General features: G+C 46.2%; 1 pseudogene; it reads left to right on the forward strand.

Moving 5' to 3' along the window:
• Positions 1-6,217: 6,217 nt before the first annotated feature.
• On the forward strand, positions 6,218-6,990 carry LOC101587883 (annotated as a pseudogene).
• The last annotated feature ends 1,456 nt before the right edge of the window (positions 6,991-8,446 follow it).

Here is an 8,446-nt window from a genome sequence, read left to right on the forward strand (position 1 = left end):
CGACTTATGTTTGTGTAATAATTTGCCATGCATATATCTTCTTTGAGGAAAGTGGCCATAAATATTTTGTCCATTTTTTAAAAATGTCATTATTTATGTTCTGGTTGTAGTGTGTTGAGAGTCTTTTCTGTATTCTGGATTAAGTCCTTCTATATATGTGTAATTTGCAAATATTTCCTCTCAGTCTTAGTCTTGCCTTTTCATCCTTTCATGCCCCATCCAAGATACTGGGGATTTAACCTATGAAGTGCTGAGCTATATTCCCAGCTCTATTTGTCCTTTGATTTTCAAACAAAATCTCAGTAAGTAGGTTGGGCTGGCCTAAAATTTCAATCCTCCTGCCTCAGCCTCTAAAGTCACTGAAATACAAACGCACTATGTAGCCAGGCTGGCCTTGAGCTCATGGTGATCCTCTTGTCTTGGGCCTCCTGCGTGCTAGGATTATAGGCACAAACTACCATACCCAGTTGGCCCTCTAATTTCTTAGGATTCATAGACTTTCTTTCTCCCAATCTGTAAGTATCCATACATAGAGGTAAGCTGGTTGCAGTAACTGTGCTCTGAGCTTTCTCCTCAGCCGTTTGCTATCAGGTTTGAAACTTTTCTGGTGAATGAGTTGGTCATCAGGGAAGGAAAACGAATGAGCTGGTGCCGAAGATGCCATAGGGGTAGAGTTGAGGAACGGTACCAGCTGTGAATCTGTGCAGGCGAAGAGCAAGTTGCCCCTCAACTTCAATTCTGTGTCTTTTTGTGGAGCATATACTATGGTAGGTACCAGCCACTAACCTAGTTTCTGTAGATAACAACAAGCAACCATAGACATTATAGAGCATTCAGTGGAAGGGAGAGACAGCAAATGAATCCATAAAATTATATATGTCTGCTGGAGATAAACATTATGGATACTAATAAAATGGGAGAAGAAGGGCCTTGCAGGCCACAGAAGGAGTTCTGGATGAGGTGGGAGCCCCTGGCGGATTGTAAGCAGGATAGAAACATGACCTGACTCATGCTCTGAAGGGATTGCTGAGGTTTTTCTTTGGGAAATAGATGGGAAGGGGCTAGAATGTGTGCAGAGCCTTGAGAGGCTGCTGGCAGACGTATAGGTGAAAAAGAAGGGTAGCTCTGACCAGGGGAGGTGGCGAGAAGTTAAGGCCACCTTTGGAGATGGTAGCTGGGTCTTGTTGCTTGTTTCCTAGTGGCTCTTGATGTGCATTCACAGTTTGCATGAAGCCTACTGCAGAATTCCCAAATGCCCATGATCTCAAGTTAGGAACCCCTGGCTGGACAACGTTTCAGGTCAGAACTGTGGCTCTGTGTTGGCTGGTTTGCCGGACTGCGCTTAACTTACTAGAGATGAAAGATGAAACACTTTAATGAACTATGGCAGAGCTTCCTTCAGCTCCTAATCAACCTGAACATGACTGCTCTTCCAACGGTGGAATTGCACTTTCAGTTCAGACCAAATTACATTAATGGGTTGCTTCCATGTACTCAGTAGAAGCAGAAACATGAGTCACATTCCCATTTATAAAAGTAATACTCTTCAACGCTGAGTAACGCCTGCAGGAATGTGTCTGGCCAGACCTGAAGAATGGATTTCATGTGAAACTGCCATTAGTCAAGGCTGGACCTTAACACTGAGGGGTCAGAGGTTTAATGTGGTCAGTTGACCCAAAGCCACTTGGGCCCCTGGGCCGAGCGTGTATGCGGCCCAAAGTACAGGCCATGCTTGCGTTTTGTATGAGAGCGAGTCTAAAGAGGATGTTGAGAGACATCAGAGTGCTTAACTGAGATGCTGTAATGAGCATGAAAGGTACCCAGGAGGAGGCTGAGTCATTAGGGGCAAGATTTTGTAGTCATTAAATTTAGGGAGCAATTTCCTGAGTTTACCCCTTACTCTGTTACTCTCTGGCAGCTTATCTTTCTGTGCCTACATTAACTGAGTTAAAAATGTGTGAAATACCTAAAACAGTGTCTGAGACATTGTGTTATGCGAGTAATATCACAGTGAAGAGGAGCACAAAGATAAGAGAGAGATCAAGGCATCAAGGAATGAAATGAGAACACAATCTAGTGAGAAGCTTTTTGGGGGAGGAGCTGCTTGGTGATTCAACCCAGGGCCTTACAGTGAGCTACAGCCCCCACACAATTCTCCTGCTTCAGCCTTTCAGAGTACTGGTATTTCAGGTGTGCATCACCTCCCCTGGCAAAGCTGGTGTTTTCCAAGGGAAGACTCATGGCTAATTCTTCCTGGTGGGATCGGAGCAGTGCCCCCCGCCCCCCAATGTCTACATCTTAGTTACCTAAGATGAACAGGTTACCTTACCTGGCAAGAGACTCTGCATAGATGAGCAGGTTAAAGACTGTGAGATAGAGATCATGCTGGTGGGCCTCTGGTCATTTCAAGGATCCTCATAGGATGGAGACTAGAGAAATAAGAGGAGGAAAGGTGACAACAGAAGCAAAGGGCAGAGTGACTGGAAGGATGAGCCAAGGAAAGTAGGTGGCCTCTGGAAAGTGAAAAGGTAAGAAAATAAATCTCTGTCTCCTGAAGGAACCACCCCTGCATACCTGGCCTTAAGCCTGATGTGGCTAAATTTAAAACTCCATCCCTTAAAACTATAATATAACAAATGTGATGTTTTAAGCCACTAATTTGAGGTAATTTGTTACATCAGCAATTTGCAACCAGCACAGTCCTCACAAGTCAGTGAAGTATCTCTATTTCCCTTTCTCTTGGGGAGGAGAGGAAAGCCCCGACTGCTCGCTCTGGCGAGCTCAGTTCGCGCAGCGCTGCCGTGCCCGGCGCACGCTCCCCACCGCTTTGGCATGGACGGCAGTGCTTATTTTACTTCAACCATTCACTTGATCATGTGGCAGGGGACCTATATGTGGGAGCCACGGTTATACAAAACAATAACCATGATTATACAAAAGAAATTCATAATATGCTCAAGGGAATTACAGTTATGTAGAAGCTGTAGGGCCAGAGAGCTAGCTTAGTAGAGTAAGTACTTGCCTGTCCTGAGTTTAATCCCTGGTACCAAAAAAACACTGTATTCAGTGGAAAAAGATATATCAATGCTTTGCAAAATCAATCTCATTTTTTGATACTTAAGTCATAAGGGTTGTGAGTATCATTGGGGCTGTTTAAGGATACATTCCACTGAATGCATCTGAAATGTTTGTAATAGCATTCTCCCTTGTCAGTTTTCAAAATCAAGATTTTCGTTCATTTAATTGGAAACATGGCTATATTTGAGCCTTATCTTTAAATTCTAGATTTCATTTATGATCTTCACTCATGTATCCCTTTACTGTTTCAATCAACATTGGTGACGATTCCACGTAGTATCACCCTGGGAAAAAGAGTGTAAGGAGTGAAGCCAGACAATACCGAATGGGGATATACCAACCTACTTAAAAGGCCTCGGAGAAATGAAAGTAGGGTGATGCCCTGAGCTGTTCTTGCTGCTGCAGTGCAGTGTCACAACTGGGTCACTTCTAAGCAATAAATACTGTTTCTTATCTTCCGGGAAGGGCAGTCCCTTGTCACGCCCGGGACACGCTCCACGCTGAGTGAGGCCTGACTCCTGCTTCCAGCAGGTGCAGCGTCCCTGCACACTCTGGCGGGGACACACACGTTGGGTGGGAAAGGCAGAAGGGCACACAGGCCTAACTGTTCTCTGGCCCTTTTATAAAGCGTTAACCTCAACCACGAAGGCAGGGCCTTCTGAAAGCCTCACTATTAATAACACTGCATGAAGAACTGAAGTTTTGGAATGAATGTTGGAAAGACACAAAGATTCGAGTGGGCCTGCCAAATAGCTCAGCAGACTAAAGCGCCTGCTTAGGCAGGCATGGAGACTGGGGTGTGATCCAGGCGCGCTGTGCTGGCCTCGCCCCCGGGGCGCACTGAGAGGGCAACAGAGACTGGGCGGGGTGGGCGGGCTTGTAATCCCACCGCTTGGGAGGCTGGAAATAGGAGGATCAGTAGGAGTACGAGCTGCATAGTGAGACCTCGTAGTCTCTGTACTAACATACGTACATACATAGATTGATAGGTAGATTTGGTTCATAGTAGGTGACAACCATGATGACCCTCAATGAGAACTGCCCCCTCTTCCTCTATAAAGCGCTTAGCAAAGCTCAGACATTAGGACCAGGAGGAGCCTGGAATATCTTCTCCCCTTGTTATTCTGAACTTTAGCTTATTCTATTTTTGTGAGGTAAAAAGAAGAGAACGTGTTAAAACACCTTCGCACAGCAAATACACAATATTATTCTTATTATTCTCTATTTGTCAGTGCCCAGCGCGAAGGTGTTCTTGGTTCACTTAGCTAGTGAATTCGAAACTGCCTCACAAATGGACTCACTTACTAGGGCGATGGTCCGCACCAGGCATTTACTGGAGGATCAGAAGACAGAGGCTGGAGAGGCCACGCACCCTACCAGGGCTTCCTGGGACAACGACTGGCAGTGCCCTTCCTCGAAGGAAGGTTCCTGTGCATGGCTACCTGCCTGGCTCAGGGTGGCTGCTTCCTGTGTGACCTGCTGCACAGGAAAGGTGTCTCCTTCTTCCCCGTGAGACACGGGGACACACTGCCCCCTGGCAGCTGCCCGCTGTCAAGTCCCTAGTCTCCAACCGCAAACAGAGCGTGTCCCACATGAGCTGGGCCTGTGTGCGCCCATGCTCATTCTTCCCTGTTGTTCTTTTCTTCGACTTTAGGTTTGCCTGACAGATCCACATCCGCGGCCTTTTAGCCATTCTTGTCCCCCACCCCAGCCACACCGCTGCCTCACGGCTCAGGTGAATTCCTTCTGCGTTCATTTCAGCTCTTCTGAGAAAGTGCTTACCTTGGTGCTACCCTTGTGTCCAGTCACCGAGCACCCAAGTGTTCCCTATGTCAGTTGTGAGCTTGAAAGCTAAGAATTTAGAGCTTTTCAAGTAAATGAGTAAAGGCAGCGGAGTAATAGAGGCTAAGGAGGCAGATTTCAGAGACGCAGAGTGGCTTTGCTTCCACTCACTAGCTATGTAAGCGTGGACAAGTTAGCCCTTGTATAAGTCTGTGTTCTCATCTGTAAAGTGGACTGATGACTCAGTGACTCGGGGATAATACTGAGGTCCTGGCATGAACTGTGTACGTGATTGCGAGGCACTACTAGTTCTCCTGCACAGCTTTGCCCAGTGACATCACAGTGACCTTAAAGCATCTATCTCAATTTCCTCCAGGGCATAATGTAACATGGAAGTGTGCACTTCATAATCTAATGTGTAAAAATGGACCTTCTTGAAAATCAAAGTTTAAAAGTGTGTGATCGTTGGTTTGTGTAAAAGATGGCAGTGACTGAAACAGAGACGACAGGTTACAAGTGGCAGAACAATCTGATGCACAACCTGTCAGAGACCATCCTGAGGAAATGTGGAGAGACAGGGATGACCGGCTGGTTGAGGAAGTGGAGAAGAAAGCTGGAAAGAACGGCAGAGAGAGTGCGGAGAGCTCTGAGGGCCAGGTAGAGAGGGCCACGCTGGAGACTTCGCAGATCTGTGACTTGGCCACAAATTCTGGTTCCATGTTGCACTAAATGAAGGGAGTGGCATTCAGACACTGGGTAGCATTTTATCGTAAGAGTGCACAAAAACAAGCATCTCATTGTCCTGCGCATGGATGTTCAGGCTTGTTTGAACCTTTTGTTTTTGCCTTGGCAACTATCAAAAAGGCAGCAGAGAACTCATAATGTCTTTCTCTATGGAATTCCTCTAGAAATTTAGTTCTAGAAATTTCTCCAGAGTGTAAACGCAGAAATGGAACTTGATTTGTAATGTAAGGATATCTTCAATTTTATTACCTACAGCCTAACTGCCCTTCAGAGAGGTTGTGCCAATTTTTGCTCTCATAAACATCTCCCACAACTTCTGCTACTGACATCTGTTCTTTTATCCCCTGGTTTCTTACCAGATTTGAAATTTTCTTTGCCAAGTAGTTGGTAGTAAGGAACTATCTTATTGAAAAAACTTTAATTTGCTTTCCCAGAAAATAAATGACATTTAGTATGTTTTCATATGTTTTGATTTTCACATGTATGTATTGCCTACCTTCTGTTTTTTTTCTGTTGATTTTTAAAGGACACTAATGATTCTTCAGTTTTGGATGCTGCAACTGTTGGATTTTCTTTAAACTTTGTTAATGATGTCCATAGTTACACAAGTTATATGTTGGCCGCCTATAAGCTGGTGCTCATTCTGCACGGCGGAGGTGAGAGTGCCTGAAACCTGGAGGAGTGCTTCAGCAGCTGGTATGATGCCGACTTGAGCCTGGTGGGCCACAAAGAGGCAAAGTGTGGCGGGCAGGCTCTGTGAGATGCTGGCTACTAATTTGGTATCTGCTTCACCTCAGTGCAGAAAAGAGCAATTGGACCCTCTGGACAGTACTGGAAGCCGTTGACCAGATGTGGCTGCTGGTGGTGAGAACTTGGCGTCTCAATGAGCGGCACTATGGGGGCCTGACTGGCCTTAATAAAGCAGAAAGGGCTGCCAAACATGGCGAGGCCCAGGTGAAGCTCTGGCGGCGCTCCTAGGATGTCCCACCACCCCCGAGGGAGCCTGACCACCCCTTCTACAGCAACATCAGCAAGGATCGTAGGTGTGCAGACCTCACTGAAGATCAGCTGCCTTCCCGTGAGAGTCCGAAAGACACCATTGCCAGAGCTGTGCCCTTCTGGAATGAAGAAATTGTTCCCCAGATCAAGGAGGGGAAAAGGGTGTTGATTGCAGCCCATGGCAACAGCCTTCGGGGTATAGTCAAGCATCTGGAAGGTCTCTCTGAAGAAGCCATCATGGAGCTGAACCTGCCAACTGGTATTCCTATTGTCTACGAGCTGGATAAAAACTTAAAGCCCATCAAGCCCATGCAGTTCCTCGGGGATGAAGAGACCGTGCGCAAAGCCACAGAAGCTGTGGCTGTCCAGGGCAAGGCCAAGAAGTGAAGACCACCAGCAGCCTGCGCCCCATCCCCCCACCCTCCACACTCTCCCCGCCTGTCACACTGACCACATCTGTAGGTGTCCTGTGTTGTAGCTGTGGATGGGGACCAGTGGCTCCCATTTCCCTTTTAGCATTTCGGCTCCTGCACCCACTTCCTTGATAGAATCTAGTCAGGACAGGACCTCTAGGACACAAGCTCTAGTTCTCAGTCCAAGCCCAGGGAAGGCTCTTCTTATCCAGGAGAGCTGAGAGGTAGTAACTGTCTAGTGCTTCTGCTTTGTTTACTAAGGACCTGCTTGAGTAGGGGACAGGGATAGCCATGCCAAGGCACGACCAGTGAGGAGCGGCCTGAGCACGCTGCTCCCCAGAGCCAGCCCTGCGCTCTTCTGCAGTCCAGTCAGTCAGCAAGCCCTCCACATTCCAGTGAGAGATGAAGGTAACCTGCACGGTGACTGAAGTACAGTTTCTTCCCTCACCCTAGAGGAGCTGGCTCCAGAAGGTTGGGCTTAATCGTGAAGTAAGTTTATGTGTTCAATTTTTCTACAAAAGAAAAATTATATAAACACCCTTCTGGGGCTTCTAGTGGTGGTTGGATAGTTCCACATGTGGTCACCGGAACACAAGCCATTCCTCACACCAGTACAGGATGAGTTCTGGCCTCTGGGGTAGGGGTGCGTCCTGTCTAATATATATTAGACAGGGTATTGCCACATTACCATGCAGTTTGGGCTCGCCTGTGCTCTCTTTTGCAACTCCCAGGCTAGTCTCGAACTCACAACAATCTTCCTGTTTCAACCTCAGGAATGCTGGGATTACAGGTGTGGGCCACCATGCCAGCTCTTGGAGCCCGGTCAGAATGCCCGGGGTTCTGTTGCCACTACTGTGTGTCCATTCAGCGGTCGAGCTTGGGACTTTGTGCCTGCTAGGTAGGTGCTTATGCCTCTCAGTTTGCTCCCCAGACCCCAATTTTCTCTTTTTAACTGGCTTATTTATTTATTTTTTTAATAAAAGCACCTCTAAGAACTGCTTTCAGTCTTGAAACAGTAGCAATATAGTGTTCTGCATTCTTATTTTTATTTTTTCCCATAATCTTATTGAGAAACAAATAGCAATGAGACAGTTTCAAATCAAATTGGTAGGACAGTTTCAATAATTAACACATTGCATACTGTCTTCTTACTGGTTAATTGCTGTACAAGATGCGGACATGATATCCTATTTACAAACACTATTAGAACAAATCCCTCTATTCATTAAGAGAATGTAACTATATATCTATCCTAAACATTTTGAATACACAGATACAAAATGGACATTCATCTGTATCCCCTTTTTTTGTTAAGTTCCGTCATTTGAATATTATAGGTGTGTAAACTCACCAAAATATTCTAAAAGAGTCCAGCAGCCCATAATAGTATTGGATCTTCTGCTTGACTGGCAATGTCAGAAATTGTTGAC

The sequence above is a fragment of the Octodon degus genome, unplaced genomic scaffold, assembly GCF_000260255.1.
Source record: "Octodon degus isolate 3935 unplaced genomic scaffold, OctDeg1.0 scaffold00010, whole genome shotgun sequence".
Classification (NCBI taxonomy): domain Eukaryota; kingdom Metazoa; phylum Chordata; class Mammalia; order Rodentia; family Octodontidae; genus Octodon; species Octodon degus.